This window comes from Lissotriton vulgaris, chromosome 7, assembly GCF_964263255.1.
Source record: "Lissotriton vulgaris chromosome 7, aLisVul1.2, whole genome shotgun sequence".
In the NCBI taxonomy this organism is placed as follows: domain Eukaryota; kingdom Metazoa; phylum Chordata; class Amphibia; order Caudata; family Salamandridae; genus Lissotriton; species Lissotriton vulgaris.
In genome coordinates, this window is record NC_141695.1 from 107,365,292 (window position 1) to 107,385,619 (window position 20,328).

Below are 20,328 nucleotides of genomic sequence, written 5' to 3' on the forward strand. Positions count from 1 at the left end.
CTATTACATAGAATTATTCTTTTCTATATGCTTGTTATGCCGTAATTATAGATATTTCATACCTCTATTTGCTGTGAATGTCATGCTTTCTACGTGTTGCGGTTCTATGAGGGCAGAAGTGGTAAGGTTACCAATCACCAACTGCGTGCGCTACAGCGCTGGGTCACTGCCTTCATTTTTTTAACACTTACGGCAGTCAGACTCCTACGCTGCTTGCTGCCTCAGTGGAGCTGGTAGTGGACAGCGCATGTCTCGCTGATGTGTGCAGCATCTTTTACTTGTGAACAAGGACCACACAACACGCATGTGCAGAAATCGAATGCTACACTCAGGGATATTGATCAGCGCGTTTGCTGGCTTTTTCTACATACAACGTGACCCAGCTCTGTATGTGGTGGCTGGGGTAAATGCTCCCCCTAAGCCCTTTCTCACAAGTGTGTGCAGGGCGTTTATACATTTGCATAGGCTCTGAATCGAGTGGGTTTTTTGGTGCAGGCAGCTCCCTTCACATTTAAATTAAGGCACAATTCTTGGCCTGGCAGTGTGTTTTCTACTCCCCCCTTACTCTCTTAACTCCCATTAAATTGAGAATGCATGCAGAGAGAATTGTACAATGGGATCCCTATATGGTGGAGGAAGACATCTACTATGAACAAGGTGATGACCAGCTAGAGCTGGATTTTGTGGATGCACTGGACTGCGCTGTACAGCGATCTGTGAATAAGGCCCTAGTACGGGCACTAGGTCCCTTCACGGGCAGCTGTGTCAGTTTGCATGAAAACAAGGCTGGCAACCCCAACTTCCTCTGGCCAACAATGAGGTGGGCCCATCAAAAAAGAGCAAAGTCAAGAGTAAATCACAGCCAGAGGTTCATGGAGATGCTTTTGAAAAGCTAAGGCACAAGAGAGACACTGAACACTATTATAGCACCAACCCACAGGGAGAGTCCTCTCAGTCTCACAGCTCACAGTACGCAGAGGCCCTAGACTCAGACTGCTCTTTAAACACTGAGGACAGTGATGAGGGTGAGAAGACAAGAACCAGTAAGAAGAAATGGGCTCCAGTCCATACCCCTCGGGTGCTCCAATTCGAGCCCAATGAAGTAATTCACCCCAGGGAGTCAATTTATTTATTTTTATTTATTTATGAAGTTTTATATAGCGTGAACAGGATCCCAAAGGATATTTGAGTGCTTTACAAGAAGGATGAGGATGGAAGGAGGGTAATACACACAATATCGACCTTAAGTAGGAATAAAAGCAAGAATAATCACATAATTACAGGAAGAATAGGTCAAAGTAGCGTAATACAGTAAGCAGGTACATGGCGGACTAAACGGGGGGCACACTATGAGATTAAGAAGAGCATCATCCAAAGATGGTCCAATGGTTATATGATCAATGACCTAGTGCAGGTGACTTTAACCCAATTAAGGTAGGAATTTGTTCATTAAGAATCTTTTTACTTCCCGTTTGAAAGCAATCGCTGAGGAGATTCTGCGTATTTCCGGTGGCAGCGAGTTCCATATCTTTGGGGCGGCATTGGAGAAGGCTCTCAGGCAAGTTCTCCTTTTCCTAAAGATTCAAGGTTTCAAGAGGAAAGTTTTAGTGCTTGTTGAGGCTCTCCCCCAAAGGATTTTTCAAGTTTGTGCGTTAGGTACCTGGGAGTTTTGAAGCGTAGGGCTTGGTGCGCCAGAGCAGCAATCTTGAACTGGATTTGAGCTTCGTAGGGTACCCACTTAAGAGATTTTAGGACTGGGAATATGTGCACATTTAGTTTAGTACCAGTAACCAGTAGGGCCGCAATGTTCAGTGATGCCCGTAGTGGAGCCATGGTGTATTTGGGAAGGCCACAGAGCATAGCGCCGCCATAGTCTGATCTCGGTAGGACGAGCGTTTGAATTACCTGCTTGAAATCCATTTGTGGAAGGAATGATTTGATATTTCTAAGTGTCCTCATCAAGTGATTTGTTCCTCTACACATGTTGCTGATATGATTATTCATGTTCAGGTGCTTGTCCAGGGTGATTCTGAGAGATTTGGCTGAGCCTATAGCGGGGGGGGGGTGCAGTTGAAAGCCGTGAGGTGATTCATCCAAAGGTCTAGATTGGGGATGTGGTTCGGAGGAGAGATGAGATAGAATTCCGTTTTTGAGATGTTGAGCAGGAGATGGTTCTCAGTTAACCAATTTTGAGTATACGATAGAGTAGAGTTGAGTGAGATGATGTTATCTGGGGGTAGATTTTCAAATAGAGTTGTGTATCGTCCGCATTCATATATAAGGGAATGTTCATGAAATTTAGTGAGTTTGCTAATGGTTCCAGGAAAAGGTTGAAGAGTATAGGAGATAGGGAGGACCCTTGGGGTACACCCATGAGAACTGGGGAGGTCTGGGAGAGAGAGTAGTTTGCCTTAACTCTTTGTGTTCTATGGTGGAGGAAGGACGAGCACCATTGTAATGCCCTACCAAAAACCATCTTGTTCTTTAGAATGGATAGGAAGTTGTTGTGATTGACCATGTCGAATGCAGAGGAAAGGTCAAGGAGGATTAGGAGGCAGAATTAATTTTGGCCAAACATTTTTAAAATGTCATCCATAACGTGAGTAAGAGCCGATTCAGTGCTGTGCCCCTTCTGAAAGCCAAATTGATGCTGGTTCAGGAGTTTGTAATTCTCAATGTGAGCACAAAATTGGGTTCGTACGCATTTTTCTTGGAGTTTGGCTAGGGTGGGAATGTTGGAGATAGGGCGTAAGTTATTGAGGTCAGCATTATCTGCGTTAGTTTTTTTTGTATCGGTGATACCTGAGCTGCTTTTAGACAATCTGGGATCATGCTTTGTGACAGTGAAGCATTTTCAATCCTTGTCCAGGTAAGGATGAGAACTTTCTTGGTTTCTTTGAAGATGGCCGGGGGCAGGGGGTCGCTGAAATGGTTAAAAGGGTTGATATTCTGAAGAATCTTGTTGATGTCTTTTTCACTGAAAGGGGTAAAGGTGCCCCATGATGCATTGCTCTTTGTGACCAGACAGATAGGTTTGCGGTTTTCTAAAAGGTCAAGGGGTGGAACAGACCCGGAGGATGGCAGAAACGCCTTCTTGGAGGCGAATTCAATGTTGATAAGCCTTGATTTTTCCGTGAAGAAAGCAGCCAGTTTGTCGCATGAGGGTGGGCTGCCTCCGGTAGGGTGGGTTCTATTTTGTTTAATTTTCCTACTGTGTCCACAGCTCCTCCCATTCAGCTCGGCTGGTCTGATCACCTTGCCATTCCTTTCTTTATTGATTTCTCCTTGGCTCATTTGCGTCGCCCTCCCGCCTTGCCAAAGAAAACTCAGAACTGGTCTCTACTTGATATGAAGGTACTAAATGAGCTGCTTTGGCAGACTGTTCCTTCCATTTCATCTCAACTGGACTAGGACAAGCTACCTGTCGATCAATGGTTGTCTGAGGCCATCAATTCCATTCTTCACCTTTCTCCTAAATCTCAATCTAGAGTGCTTCCCTAAAGTTTAGGAGAGGCTCTGGAGAAAGCATTATGCACCAGAGGCCAAAGCCACTTATCCGGAGGTACACAAAAAAATATCATGCTCTTTGAAGATCTGCTTATGCATCATTCTATACGGATAACATTACGTCTGCCCAAAAACCCGATTTAAAGTGGTGTCCGAACTTTCTGCATCCAATATGTTCTTGCCATACCCCTCCCTTCCATTACACCATTGCAATGAACTCGCACAGTTTTTTCATAATAAAGTTGTGACTATTCATAGTGAGCTTGAGTTGGATTCCTCTTCTCATGACAACTTTATCTTTCATCTTTCCCACTACTACTCAACTTTCTGACCATGTTGTGACTATTCCGCCTGATTTTGCATCTGATGAATCTTGTCAAGTTAAGGCTTGGCTCCCAATTGATTGAATTCCTTTGATAAATCTAATTGGAAACATCAAGTCTGGATCCTCACTTGATCCTCTCTCTCCTTCCAAGCTCAGATGCCTGGATGAGCCTTCCCTTGAGGTGATTGCTCATCTTCTCAATTCCTCCCTAAATCTGGGCCAGTTGTCTCGCAGCTGAAAGCACTCTCTCGGGCTTCCACTGTTGAAAAAGACTGGTTTAGATCCCCTCTGCTGGTCTAACCACAGGCCTATATCTCTTCTCTCCACCTTTTCAAAGTATTGGAAAACACATTCACTCTCAACTTTCTGCACATTTGGCTAAACATAAGCTATTTCATCCGTCTCAGTCTGTCTTTCGTCCTGGTCACAGTACCGAATAAGCTTTGTTGGGGGTCATGGAGAACCTTAGGCAGCAGCTTGATTGTGGTGGCTAAGCAGCGCTCATCCTTTTGGATTTGAGCGCTGCTTTTGATACGGTATCCCATTCCATTCTGGTGTAGCGCCTCGTAAGCTCTGGTATTGTAGGTGTAGCCTTGCAGTGGCTGATTTCTTTTTTGGGGGATTGCTCCTTTCAAGTCTTTTCTCACACCCTGAAATCTAACTCTGTTGCCTTGACATCTTGAGTTCCGCAGGGTTCGATCCCGAGTCCTGCACTTTTTAAACTTTACGTTCGCCCTTTGGCAGACCTTGCGGAAAAATATAGGTTGACCATCTTTTTATACGTTGACGATAAGCAGATTATTTTTTCTTTATCATCTGCTCAACATCAAGATCCTTCTTCACTTAAACATGGTCTGTGTAACATCTCCTTGTGGATGTACAGCAAAGCTTTCAGGCTAAATGGTTCTACAACGGAGGTGCTCTTCCTGGGGAACAATCCTGAGCTTTGGGGAAACAACCACTAGCCTGTATCTTCGGGACCTTTATCCACCCCGGTTCCTAAGGTTAAGAACCTGGGATTTTCCATCGATAGCAAGCTCTCTCTCACTGCTCAGGTCTCGGTAGTTACCTCAGCCTGCTTTCTGGTTCTCAAGAGGTTAAAGAAAATTCTCTGGCTAATACCACCTGCTTCTCTGAGGACTGTCCTGCAGTCTTTGGTGATCTACAGGCTTGATTAGGGTAATGTATTGCATCATGGTGGGGACAAGACCTCTGAAAGCCGTCTCCAGCTCATTCAGAATTCAGCTGCCCGCTTTATAGGTTGCCTTGCCACCCCTCTGTCTCCCTTTTACTCTATCAACTCCACTGGCTCAGGGTTGGCAAGCATATCGAATTTAAGGCTCTCTGCTACATGTTTAGAGCTCAGCACGGCCTGGCCCTCGCATTCAAACCATATCTTGACATATATTGTCCTTCTCGCAATGTAAGATCTGCTAATCTTTTCCTTTTCTCAGTCCCTAGAGTAACGCTGGCCCGTATGGGTGGCCGTTCGTTTTCTTTCCTATAACCAAAATTGTGGAACTCTCTTCCGCTAGAACTCAGGAGTTTTCAATCTCTCTTTGCCTTCCGTAAAAAGCTCAAGGCTTTTCTTTTTAATCAGACCTAATGCCAACTGAGCTTCGATCTCGCTTGTTCCACTGTCGGTGCCAGGAAACCCTGTTGGGTAGCTGCGCGCTTTATAAATCTTTAAATTAAAAAAACTGCAGTCTCTTTCCTATTTCAAGTATTAGGGTAATTCATTGGTAGGCCTTCCTCTAAGCCATGTGACACCCCTGTTTAGCTCCAGTTATTTTGTGAGGTTGTTTTCGAATATATTGCAATACAATGGAATAATCTACCCCATCAACTACCACTTTTACCTGCTTAAGCAGTGAAAAGTGCCATCTTTCATATGTCGCTTGTGTCACTCATCCTGGAGAATTGCTGACAGAAACAGGATTCTCGCTAAAATCAAAAGAAAGGGGGACCAGGAGCTAATTATGGTCTAGTGTCCATGCACCCACATTTAATCCTTAATCAATGAGGACACTCTTCCTAAACCCTGGGTGCAAACATGTCACCCTCACGGTGTGAAGACGAAGAAGGAAAAGAGATAGTAGGAAGAAGCAAGAGGAGAGAAGAAAGAAAGAAAGAGGCAGTGGTTTCTGCATTCTGACATAGCCACTCCACATTGTGCCATTAAGACAAAGTAAGCCTAAAGCATGGTCCTGGATCAAGGTCTGTGGGGCCTTAAGATCACTGTCCAAAACCTTCCAAATCACCATGTAGTTACTGTGTAATATGTCAATGTCCTAAATGTGTTCCTATCAAAGACACTTTGTCAAACGAACATTGAAATGTGCTCATTGGTGCTTATTGTAAGTCTGTGGCACGAGGTGGGGCATAAAGCAACTCTCTTTTTGGTGAAAGGAAAACTATTTTTAATTGGGTTTTGGCCCCGAGAGAAAGGGCAATACCCAAGGAAGGAAGAGAAAGACAGAAGAGAGAAAGAAGATATTAAATTGAACCTGCAAGAGTGAAATAAAGAAGCATGAAGTGTATGTTGGTAGATGAAAAAGACATGACTTACAGTATGCAAAATCACTATAGGATGAAGAAAAGCTTTGGTTTTCTAATTGCTTAGCAAGTATACAAACATAAACGTACATATATGATAAGACATGGGTGCTCAGTTAGAGTAATTAAGCATGACTACCAAACACAATTGGCGTTTACTTCAGCTGCATGATGATGATACATGGTGATACACAGAAAAGCCTAAGGAGAGCACTAGTAGCAGCGCATAATTCGTAACATACTGAGGGCTGGTATCTGCAACTTTTAGGAGAAGCCCGTGGGTCGTGAAATTAAAAGTTGATGCGTGAAATTCCAAAGCTGGTTGTCTCAAAACTCACGATGCACCTTAACTCTACTGACACACATATACCTGCCCATTTATTTCACTTCCTCCCTTTGTGATGTTCTAATTTTTCTCTTTCTCTATCTTTCCACTTTTTTCCCTCTTTTGCCATCTTGAAGCAACAGATGCTAAACAAAGTAAGTGCTGGTCCCCAAAAATAAGTGCTATTGCCCAACCACTGGCTCTTTTTAAGCACTGACTGGTGGAAGGATAATCTAACTTTGGGTATTATACAACTATCATTAAACGATTGAGCACAAGCAGCTCTCAAAAAGCAAGTGTTCTATAGTATACTGCCCATACATAGAACTTTATGGTATCTTATAGTGTTATGACACACAACAGCAGTTAGGCACGTTTAGTATCTTATGATGACACACTTTGTAGTTCATCGGCATGGATTTTTTAACTATTCACATTCATGATAAATTGCGCAAATAACACACAATACAGGAATGATTGCACAAATTGGTATTTTGTAACACTTGGATTCTACCTCCTATTTGACTTATTAAATCTAGCCTGGCCAATTATTTATAGCATGAGATACGAAGGGGGAATTGAGTTGCACGGCAGAGGGTAAGCCGTTCACTTTGCCTACCTGTCCGTGCACACGTGAGTGGAATTGATGAATGTAAAGGAACGCTGAGTGAACCTTGCCGGCGCCATTTGCATAGCTCCTATGGAAATAACTACTAGTTTCATACTTGCACATTTTAAAAACTGTACTTTGCGTTATTTACACAGCTATTTTAAAACTGATTACTAGTTTTAATACCCGACACATTTTAAATAATCTATTTCCTCACCTAGCTAACACAAAGGGCACTCTCCCCAGTCTACCGCGAGAAGTCTTGTTTGAGTGGAGCGAGACCTGACCCGACACACTTCTGGTGGAGCGTGAGTTAGCGGTCTAATGCCAACTCCCATCCACATAAAACAGATGCCATTCCAAACGCGCACCAGACGCGTGCAGCGGGCGCGCTGCTGGCGCACCACTGGCGCTCCGAAGGCAAGCCCGTCTGCACCGGTCCACGCCTAAACGGGCATAGGGGCCAGAACCCCTGGCCCCCTGACACATTGCCGGCATAAGTATTCCAGTAAACTGCTTAAATCTGTGAATAGGCCTCCCGAGCCACAATGCACCCATTCAATCTCGATCCAAAAGGTCACAAAATAGATGCCCCCAGTGTCATTTTGAGATCCCCTCACCCCTGGCCCCTCCTCTCTGCCATAAGACAATATACAAACTTCTCCTGCTCAACTGCACATCCCTTCCCAAACACATAACCAAAATTTCAATCCTTCTAAGGGAGGAGGCCAAAGTACTTTTTCTGACAGAAACATGGCTGAATACTTGTTCAGACCCAGACATAGTCCAAGCCCTACTTCCAGGTTACTCAATCCAGAGAGTGGACAGAGGGACAGGAAAGAGGGTGAATTGCTATCCTATATAAAGACCACCTAACCTGTTATCAGACTGTGAAAATACCCATTTTGTGATCAATTTCACCCCCTCCCTCACACTCTCTGATATTATTGTCTTTCGCCCTCCTGGATCACCAGGACAGTTCGTGAAGTTATTACTAGAAACAGTAGGGATTCTTGCTAGTCGTACGGCTAACTTTACCCTCTTGGGGGATTTTAACCTTCATTTCAATGACCCCGCAGCCTCACTCACCACAGAACTAGCCCAGGACCTGGCAACCTACCAACTTTTTCAAAAGGTTTCACTTTCCACCCATGAAAAAGGCCACCTTCTGGACACCATTTTCTCCAATCTAGGAAATTTGGTAGGATACAAGCCCACCCCCCTACCATGGTCCGACCATTTCCTAATACCCCTTCTTTGGACTCACTCCCATAAGGCACCCTGCCTCCCCCCACCGCGTTCAATAATCCAACGCTGGTCCAAAGTACCCATGGAGAAATGGATGCTAGAATTGAACAGATCATAACCCAGTCCTGCTACGGACCCCACGATAAACAATAACAATTTTCACAACTGGATTGAGGGGGCTCTACACTTGGTGCTCAGTAAAGTCTCGACCCAAAGGAAAGCGGGCCCCAACCACTCACTATGGTACACCCCTAAACTACGTACCCTAAGGCAGCATTGCAAAATAGCAGAGAGAAGATGGAGGAGAGACTTCTCTCCTACAAAAAAGCTCGACCTTTACGTCATTACAAATCAGAAGTTAAAGCTGTACAGGCCTCCTTCTACGAGGGAAAGATCCTAGCAGCAAGTAACTCTCCCAGAGAAATTTTCAACATTGGCACTAAATTAATGAAGAATCCTGCCCCCCCCCCCCCCGGCACCCTCAGATTCCTCTAATCACCGTTGTACTGAATTGGCAAATTTCTTCCTCTCTAAAATCCATAACATCCTTAAACACCTTCCTCAAAAAGACCTGACTAACTCCAACATACACATAAATGAGGGCCAACAACCAGACAAACCAGAACTAAGGTCTTTCCCGCCTCTAACTCAGGACTGCTTCCTCGCTTTACTATCATTATTAAAAGAGTGGCTCCCCCTTAGACCCCGCACACCCCAATATCCTGTCATTGATTGGAGCCTCCATTGCCCCTATGACCACCAAACTAATTCATTCCTCCCTCAACTCTGGTACAGTACCTACCAAGTGGAAAATGGCAATGGTCCGCGCATTGTTTAAAAAAAACCAACCTAGACCACAGATCTGGGCAACTTCCGACCCATCTCACTCCTGCCGGGCATCAGCAAAATAGCAGAGAAACACACTAACTGCGCCCTTTCGGCATTCCTCAAAACTAATGGCACCCTCCACCCCTCTCAAACAGTTTTCCGGCCTGGCCAGGGGACAGAAACCACCATACTCTCAGTGGTGGAGAAAACAAGGAACATTTTGGACGCAGGAGGTGTAGTGTAGTTCCTATATTCCCAATAGGCTCTGCGCATTGGAATATTATATCCTATAGATTAGACTTAGGACTGAAGTCTACTAGGTCTCTATCGAATACATTAGACTTAATTGTGAGTGATAGCTAGCTCAGAGGTCACTAGAAACATTCTCGAATAAACAAGAAAGGATTCGTTTCTGACAACTGCATAAACATGACAAATTTGTTTCCCCAAGATAAAACTGATCATCAGAGTTGTGGAAACAATAGATAGATATTTCACTCAGTCAATCGTGCAGAGGTGCAGAGAAATAGATATACGGGCGTTTTCAATAAAAATTTTTTATTGAACAGTCTTCTTTCTCAAGCATAAGAAATGAACTGCTACAATCGTAAACCTGGTTGTAAAATATAATGCATATAGTATAAAAAGTAGAATAAAATAATACTGTAAGAGCGTTGTATGGTTCCTAAACCATAGATTAATACATACATAAATAACAGGGGATAAAAGTACTCTACTGGTAATTGAGTTGTGGCATAAATGTAGTATTCTTTTTCCAAGAATCTGTCCAAGATTTCTCTTAGGATCTAATCAGCTCCGTACCTTAGCTTAGAATGAAGAAGGTCAGTCTCAGGACTAGATCTCCCAGCAACCCACAAGGGAACCCTGGAAACACTGGAGCTGGATTTCTCAGCAGGAGAGAAGACCGCGTCTCTCTCAGTGCTTCTGCTGGAGGGTTGGCTTCCTTCGGCACTTTCTGTAGCAGGATGCGTCCGGCAAGTAGATAGTTGAAATGCTCAAAACCACAGTGTGTTTACAAAGGCAAATATGGGCATAGTTATGCCTTGAAGTTGCAGAATTTGACGTAAAGGTCGACATAATAACATCATTAAAGACTCTCAGTTCTTTGAAAACTCCATGAGTTCTCGGACAAGTCAGTTCTCGAGCAAGGGAAAGTCCCTAGCTGTTGAAGCCGAGTTTTCCAAGAAATCGTTGTAGATTTTCGGAACTAGTGGAAGTAGCCCTGACGTATTTGGACTGCATGAGCTATGTCTAAATATGGTTATGATTTTTATGCCTATATAAGGACATAGTGATTTATACCTATATAAAGGCATGAATCGGGAAATTTACAATAGTGTCCTAAAATGGTTCACTCCTGAGGTACAGCCGCAATCATCCTCTTTGACCTCAGTCTCCATTTGGAATCCATGTGGTGACCTCACCTTTAAAATACAGGCAAGGAAGACAGCGGCCTCCTGTTATGGCTGGCTCCATATTATTTGTAAAATCCTTCCCCTTCTACCCCCTTGCTCAGCAAGACCAGCTCTGCACTCTATTTATTGGCTCCCAGTACAGCAGTGTGTAAACTTCAAAGCCCTTTCCATAGCACACAAATCCCTAAACAATCACGGGCCACTAATCAACAGGGACATGATTCGCCCATATAGAGCAAACAGGGCACTTCGTTCAAATGAACTCCACCTTGCAACGATTCCTAGGATTAAAAAAGCCAGAAGCGGAGGCAGGCTCTTCTCACTAAACGTCTCTAAATTATGGAATGCCCTCCAACTACACCCGCGGAACAAAATTAATCATCTGAAATTACGTAAACAATTGAAGACCTGTCTGTTCATATAGATCCCTCCTCTTTCCTCCCTTCGTACACATCCAGCGCTGGGATGCCATCGGGTAGCCATGCGCTCTACAAATGTCAAATACAATACAATACAATACAATATTTATATGATTGTTTACATGGTACATTTATGTTGGAGCTTGTAATACTTAAGCAGTGCATAAAGATTCACACAAATCCTGCCTTGTTTAGAAATACAATTTCTGAACATCAACTCTTTTGCAATACATGGAACATAAATACGTTTCACAGCTTGTTGTTTTCTTTGGTTAAAGTTTAAATACTAACAGTGCAAAAGAGGTCTTCAGCTTGAGCCGAAATTCACAGGGGACTGGGGTGTTAAGAAACACAGGGGCCCATTAGGATGGCAGGCGGATCGCCCCCGCCAGGCTGGTGAGCCACCGCCGGCCTGGCGGGGGCGATCCGCCCGCCATCCTACCGTGAATGACACCCCGCCATATTACCATGGCGGGGGGTACCGCGCCGGACAGAAAGACCGTCCAACACTTTTCCGCACTGTCGCCTTGCGACAGGGGAGGAAAAGGGTTTTTAAGGTGGCAGTGTCTATTAGACACCGACAGCCATATTATGATGGGCATATTATGATCCCCCCACTGGGGGACTCCGCATGCCTTTCCGTGGCGGTATATCATATATGCCCATCATAATATGGCATTGCCGCCACGGAAAGGCATGCGGAGTCCCCCTGCGGGGTCCCGTTGCAGGCCCCCAGGGACTCCGGGGGGTGGGAGGTGTACATGGGGGGAACCTATGGTACCCCCCCTGCATTTCAATGCACAACATGACAGGCACCTCGCGTTGCCTGTCATGTTGTGCATTGAAATGCACAATGCGCATTTTTAGCATTGCTAGAAATACGGGAAGCGCCCGCCACTGTGGTGGGTGCATCCTAATATGTACAACAGGACCCCCGCCCTTATGGCGGGTGGTCCCATTCACTGGTAGGATGACGGGCGGACAAAGTACGCCAGTCATCCTATATAGGGGCCACAGTGTCAGACAGTGGTTTGCACACTGTCCAAGTAGAGACCCTCACTCTAGTCAGGGTAGGGTGATTATACAGCTCAGATAACCCCTGCTCACCCCCTTGGTAGTGTGGCTGGAGCACTCAAAGCAATTGGAAAGCATTTGTAAAGCATCTGTACATACAAACACAGTAACAGTGAAAACACTACGAAAGGAGACCACACCAGTTTAGCAAAATAACCAGAATTTATCAGAATAAAACACCAAAAATCCTGCGTATACAATTAAAGATATCACATTCAAAAGGGTGAACAATCTATATATCGAATTATGAATATTGAGTTGCCAAAATATAGAATTTTAAATATTGAGTTGCCAAAATATCGACGTACAATAATATAGTGGTGAAGAATATTGAAATGCAGGTAAGAAATATTGTTTTAAATAATATCAAAGTTAGTAATATCGACAGTCATAATACAGTTGTTAAAAATTTCGAATTTTTGGGGGTGTTTTAAGTGTTGGCATATGTGTTAAAAGTTTATATAATGTTTCTAATGTATGTTGGAATTTTTTTAAAACCATGAATTTTATGCTAAATTATTTCTGCGTATTTTAGTACCGTAGCGGGTTGTGTGCTTATAGGGGAATAGGGTGGGAAGTAATTTAATTATAATATATTAATTAAGAATGTTTTTGAATTAATTAGTTAGAGCCTAATTGATTTTGGGGTAATTTTATTCCGTAGCGGGTTGTGGGTTTATAGGGGAATAGGGTGGAAAGTATTTTAATTTTAATTAATTTTTAAAAAAAATAATTAATTAATATTTCTGTTTATAATTTATATTGTTAATTGTTTTAATTAATTAATAATTCATTATACATTGATAATGTATTGCTAATTATGTTTATTGTGTACAAATATTATTTAGTTATTAATTATTAACAATTAATTTGTGAATATGTTAGGAGTGTGTTGTGGATTTATAGGGTAATAGGGTGAGAAGTATTTAAATTGTAATTAGGTAATTATAACATGTTATTTATTGATATTGATAATTAATGTATTGTTAATTATTAATTGGTAATTCATTTTTATTAATAGATTATTTTTTTAATTATATTAATTGTCTTAATTATTATTTGTGCACGTTCTGGGTGTAAATGGGAAAAGTGTGGGAAGTAATTATATGTAATTAAGTAATTAATTTTTATTTTTGGGGATTGATAATTCATTTATTGGTAATTAATTTATATTAATTGATTAATTGATAATTATATTAATTATGTGACATTTTATGTGTGTGTTTATTGAGGAATAGGGTGGGAAGTAATTTAATGTTATTAAATTAATTATACATTTTTATTTATTGGTATTTTTAATTAATAAATTGTTAATGTATTAATAATTCATTATTTAATTACTTTTTAAAAAATTTATAAGTATGTTATTTTTAACCTTTATGCTATCCAACACTTTCTCCACTGTTGCATTCTTTGGAGTGGGAATTGTAACTTTTTACCCCTACACTATCCAACACTTTCCCTACTGTTGCACTCCCTGGAGTGTGAATAGTAATTTTTACCCCTACGCTATCCAACACTTTCCCTACTGTTGCACTCTCTGGAGTGGGAATAGTAATTTTTACAGTTACACTATACAACACTTTCCCAACTGTTACACTTGTTGGAGTGGGAATAGTAATTTTTACCCACCCGCTATCCAACATTTTTCCTACTGTTGCACTTGTTGGAGTGGAATAGTAATTCTTACCTCTACGCTATCCAACACTTTCCCTACTGTTGCACTCTCTGGAGTGGGAAAAGTAATTTTTACAGTTACACTATACAACACTTTCCCTACTGTTACACTCGTTGGAGTGGGAATAGTAATTTTTACACAACCGCTATCCAACACTTTCCCTACTGTAGAATTTGTTGGAGTGGGAATAGTAATTTTTACCTACCAGCGATCCAAAACTTTCCCTGCTGTTGCAACAACTGGAGTCAGAATAATAATTTTAACCCCTCCGACACCACTATCGCCATACCCGACGGATACAAGATCCAGAGGAAGGACCGTCTCAACCTAGCTGGGAGGAGGACTCGCCATTGCACACAAGAACTCCCTCTGGCTCCCCACATCCAGCACAAACAACTCCTTGACCCCCACAGAACATATCCATTTCCAGATCCAGACTAACCCTAGAATGACCCTATGCAGCACCCTCACCTACAGACCTCCTGGACCACGAACCGCGTTCAGCGCAACCATCACCGACCTCATCGTGCCCCACACCATCATCTCCATGGACTACGTACTGCTCAGAGATCTGAATTTCCACCTCAACAAACTTAGCGACCCCCAACACCACTGCCCTCCTGGACAACCTTGTCAACATCGAACTAAAGCAGATTGTCACCACCCCCACCCACAAGGCAGGACCCTCCCTCAACCCCCATCTTTGCAAAAGTGAACAACATCCCCTTCAGCCACACTACACAACTCCTTTAGATGGACCACCACTGTTTGTTGGAGTTACTTAGAGGAGGAAGCCTGTCTGTGCAGTCGGTGATCCATTTTTGGAATTTGTGAGCTGCAGAGTTGACGTTGGTCATAGGGGAGGGGGCGCTTGGTTGAGGGTGGAGTTGAGGTGTTCTTCGGTGACATTGCTCCAATTCCTGCATGGGGGCATGGTGTAGGTTTGTGTGCAGTGGGTTTAGAGAAGGAGAAGTGTACGCATCCATACTCTCCTCGACAAGGGCCACATGGCGGCCCTCATCCTATTTGACCTCTACGCAACTTTCAACACCATCTCCCACTGCACACTCCCCGCCAGACTCCACAACGCCAGCTTAGAGTGAACTGCCCTCGACTGGATCTACTCTTTCCTCAGCAGCCGAACCCAAATAATCAGATTCCCGCCATTACTCTCCAAACCCACAGAGATCACTTGTGGAGTACCCCAAGTATCATCGCTCAGCCCCACCCTTTTCAACATCTACATGGCCCCCTAGATTGCCATAGTCAGGCAGCATGGACTCAACATAGTCTCCTATGCCGACAACACCCAGCTTATCCTCTCCCTCACGATGGAACCTGACACAACTAGACTCAGCTTCCAGGTAGGAATGAAAGACGTCGCTTCCTCGATGAGCAGCAGCTGCCTGAAGCTCAATTAAGAGAAGACAGAAGTCCTCGTACCCACCCCCTCCACATGGTACAACACCTGGTGGCCCACCGCCCTCAGAAACCCTCCATGCCTACGGACAATGGCCACAACCTCGGCCTCATACTCGACTCATCGATCACCATGACCGGACAGGTCAAAGCCATTACTCCCACATGTTTCAACACCTCCGCATCCTCCGTAAGACCTTCAAATGGATCCCCCCAAATCCAGGAAAACCGTCACCCACGAACTCATAACCAGCAGACTAGACTATGGAAACGCGCTCTACGTCGGAATCATCAATACTTTGCTCTGAAAACTCCAGACCATCCAGAACACCCCTGCCAGACTCGTCCCTGGCATCCCATGACAAGGCCACATCACCCAGTACCTACCAAACCTCCACTGGCTCCATGTCAAGAAGAGAGTGACCTTCAAGCTATTCGCTCATGCCTACAAATCCCTCCATAACACCGGATCTTAGTACCTCAGTGAAAGAGTCTCCTTCTATGCACCCAAAAGAAACTACTGCTCTGCAGACCTTGCCCTTGCCGAAACCCCTTGCATCAGCAAAGCCGGAATGGGTGAGAGAGCCTTCTCCTACATCGCAGCAAAGACCTGTAACGAACTCCCGCTCATCATCAGACGTTCCCCCATTCTGCTTGCATTCAGGAAGAGCCTCGAAGCCTGGCTCTATGGGTAAGACGTAGCTGCATGTTTCTCACCCCGTACACGTGCAAGTAGCACGCATCACAAATTCCTGATTGATTGATTGATTGAATATGTGAGCTTCAGAATAACGCAAAATTCTTAGAGGAAGTAAAAAAGCAAAATTAAGCTATTTCTCCCTGTTACTGCTCTCTCAGGTAGGTGCACGATTTTCACAGTAAGTCAGGTGTACTACCTTCAGTAAATTATGAATACATTAAAATACAAGGGGGGTGTATGGCAATGCTCATGGTCCACCCTTTTAACATCAACCCGACACAATGTAACCAAGGTGATTCACTTTTTGTGTTTTTTACAGAGCCATGCAAGGTGACACAAATTGGTCCTTGAGTGGCTTTCTAAATCTCAAATATCATTTTGAAGTGTGGCTGGTCTAAAAAGTGGCACAACCACAATGAAAAATGTTAGTAGGTCTGAGCCTAAACTTGTAAGGGCTGTCCCTGAGGTCGTGGGACACTTGGGTATATCTAACTGGACGTCAGATGCAATCTCTGAAAAGTTGGGACATAGAATGGTTTTGAACTTCCAGCCATAGGAGTAGTGACAGCACCCATCTGAGCCAATCCCACAAGAGTGCAGCTTCACTGGTTTAAAGCTAAAGGTTTTTCGTGCAAGGAGCTTCTCTGCAGCAGCAAATCTGTTTCTGCTGGTCCTCTATGAGAAGGTATCCAGGCTGGAGAAACTCATCATCAGATAGAACCTTTAGCCTTGTCAGATGGAAGATACTGACCTCTGAGAAAAGAGACAGAGTGCCTGATTATGAGTTTGGTGGTTAGATGGACCTTCAAACCCATTGTGGCAGTGCAGTAACCGCCACACCAATGGTTGGACTGCCATATTACAAGGATGGCAGTGAGACCGCCATAGGACTGCCACAACCACCAGAGATCCGCGATCCCTGGTGGTGGATCGGTGGCCTGAGGACCACAATAAGATGACAGTACCTCTACAGCACCGACAAGCATATTACTAGTTTCCTCACATCCAACGTTTTTATGGTGGTGAGCCCCCCCCATATAAAGGGTGGCAGTGAGGCAACTTGGTGGGGGTTACAGGGTCCCCGGTTCCCCCAGGGCCATGGGATGCATGCACGGGGGCACTTTCTGCAAAGTCAATTTAACAGTGTTTGCTTCGTGCTATATCTACCAGCGGATTAATTTAGGTTTAAATTGCTGAAACCTTAGCTTGAACCAAAAATGTTTGTGACTTTAATACGTTGCTGACCCGTTACCCACTCAAAAGTAATAATTCATTGTCTTACAGGTACTCTATGTGGTTCTTATCTACACTACATTCTCTCACCCTGCTACGCAACTGTTGGATTTTCAGAGTTGTCAACAACCTCAGAATTTGTGAAAGTTTAATATAGGCTGTCCAAAATCCATCCTACACACACCAGCACATAGCAACTTTAAACTCTTCTGCAAAACACCAAGGAAGAGAAAAGCTCCAAGTGCACATTACAAGCTATTCAAAGTTCAGGGTTTATGTAGGAAGGTGGATCTCTGATTATATGGTTACCCCAACTTTTTGCCTAGTGTTTAGCTGGTTTTCGACTTAGTTGGCCTGGGATCCTGCTATTCAGGGCCCCAGGCTATCTGCTCTCAGTGTAAAATGGACTCCTTGTACTTTAGGTACATACAAAATTGGATATTGGGTCACCTCTGTGAGCCCCTGTATAGTGTACCATAGGTACCCAGGGCATAGGTGCATCCAAGGCCTACCAGGGGCTGCAGCATGTATTATGCCACCCCTGGCTGGCCATTCAACCTGACACCACTGGCTGATCACTCAGCTGGGGTATGGTGGTGTAATCACCTCTTACTTAGATATAGTATATCTATATCTACCCTATATATAGACACATATGCACCTATAAGTCACTCCTATGGCACGCCTTAACAATCCGGGAGGCAGAGTGCTTGGTTTTATGTGAGAGGGGGCTCTAGCATGAGCTGAGCCCTTCTGCAGCTTTCGGAACCATCTGCTTATAGCTGTTCTATGTGATAGCCATACCATATACTCTTAAGTGCATTATAATCTTTGTGGTTAATGCTAACTTTGGTTTGGCTTTATTGAAACATGTCGTGTAAGGTGTCAAACACTTTGGAATACTACCCCCTCACTAGTTCTGGTGACAGGGGTAGCATTCCACCCTTCTAGAGGGAGAAGACATGTTGTTACCGCTTTACCCGGTTAAAGTTAAACAGATCCTCAGCATCACAAAATGGATGCTGCTGCCACAGACACAAGTCTGACCTCCTGCAGCTGGGGGAAACTCCAGTGAGGGAGGCTTGGACAATAGGTTTCCTGCACCTCCCCAGACAGCCTGTAGTGTATTGGGGCAGGGTGGGTTGAATGGAAAGATGTTTTTTCACATACTGCCTGGGGCACACAAGGTGCTCCATACATAGCCCAGTTCATACCAGTTGCTGGGGCACTCAAGTCCCAGCTCTGGTGCAAAACCGTGCAAAAGGGAAGGGGTGTAACCACCCCTTCCCAGGTTCCACCCATAGGAGGGACCTAGCAGGGAATCCAGCCCCTTAGATCAGTATAAAGCCAGGAGCTGTGTCTAGAGACATTAGATTATCCTGGAACGAAACTCTGAAATGAAACTCTTGGACCTTCGAAATTCTACAGCGACTAGAAGACTGAAGAAATCTCCCTTGTGGTCAAGGAGTGACCATCCTGTGCAAACAGGCACCACCAGTAACTTGGCAGTTTGCTTTGTGGATGCTCCCGCCAGAACCTGAAGATTCAGCGACTCAGGAACTAGACTTTCAGACTTCTCTGACTCTGATCCACATCCACAGCAAAGCTGAGACCTGTGGCGGACACGAGAGACGTGGGACCGAGCACCCTGGACTACCCGCTCTTTGCTAACCGTGCAGCTTCTGAGGTACCCTTGAAGTTGTGCATTGGGCTTTGAGAAGCCACAGACCCGAGCAGCATTTATACCGAAGCTCAGCCCTCCACACTCTACGAGTGCCACGTGGGGCCTGCTCCTGCATTTCAGCTTGACACGTCTTCCCAGTTGCTAGCCCGCTGGCTAGTTAGCCCCCTGAAGATGAACCTTTGAATTTACACCACTGGCCTGGAGGCTCCAGGCTTTTTCCAGCTTTCCTGCAAAGGAGAAGCACCCCATACCTTGCTGGTCTGACTCAAAGCCAGCTCTTGTTTGTCGTCGACGCCTCCTGGTCATCGTGGCTGCAGAGACAAGCGTCACCTCTTCACCTGAAATCACTCAAAATCGCCTGGTTCCGTCCTGGTTCCTTCCTGGTCACTGGCTAGTGACCCAGACTCTTTCCCCTCTGCTTTCAGGTTCTTCACATCTTCGATCCACCCTTGGATCCACCCAGACACTTTTCTCCTGATCGCCTTAGCACTTCTTTACAGCTCTCCATAGGAAACAGCGACGAAACCTCACACGAAAAGACACCTATGCACCCTATGCACCCGGCTTCCCTTAGTAAGGTAACTCAAGAACTCCGGTTCTCCCATGGGTATTGACTATCCAAGTGTCCTATTTTACAAGGTTTTTACAGTAGTCCATCCGGAAATGTCCTGAATCAACTACTTTACAACTTTTATGTTCCCATTGTAACTCTATGGCAACTCGCGATTGTATTTAGACACTGCACGCATCTACTGTGGGCCTCCTACTTCCAATCCCTTGGTTGATCAGAGTAGCCCAAGTGATTCCCTAGGCCCTAGGCCTATTCACCTTTTCTGAAGTGGTCCTTATACCACTTACTTAGTATATGGTTTGTGAGGCCCCTACGGCAGAACTGTATTTTGTGCAACCTATAGTATTCTGATTAAGTAACTTGTAATGTACATCAATCTCTGACCTCATAAAGAGTACAGAGGGGTTGTGTTAGTAATAAATACATATATATATAGAATAGTGGACATCATATACCAGGCCAACTTCTCACAGTTTACACCTAGAATAAAGTATCAGTCCGGGAACAGAGAGAATATTGGTTGTAGCCTGTCTAAAAGACATATATTGTATTCATTTGATGACTGTGTCTTTCATTACAGAACAAATGTAACTAAAATGTTGCATAATGTCAGAACAGAACTAGTGAAAGATCTTTGAGCTTTAAGGGCCCAATGTATAGTTTGATAGGCGGTAGTCTGTCAGTCAGAGTGGTGTAAGAAATTTCATACGCTACT

General features: G+C 44.1%; 1 protein-coding gene across 1 annotated transcript in view; it reads left to right on the plus strand.

The window, feature by feature from the left end:
• LOC147700924 (C-type lectin domain family 2 member E-like) overlaps positions 1-20,328 on the plus strand; it is a 280,507-nt gene that overhangs the window by 88,435 nt on the left and 171,744 nt on the right. The gene's annotated exons all lie outside the window — the stretch shown is intronic.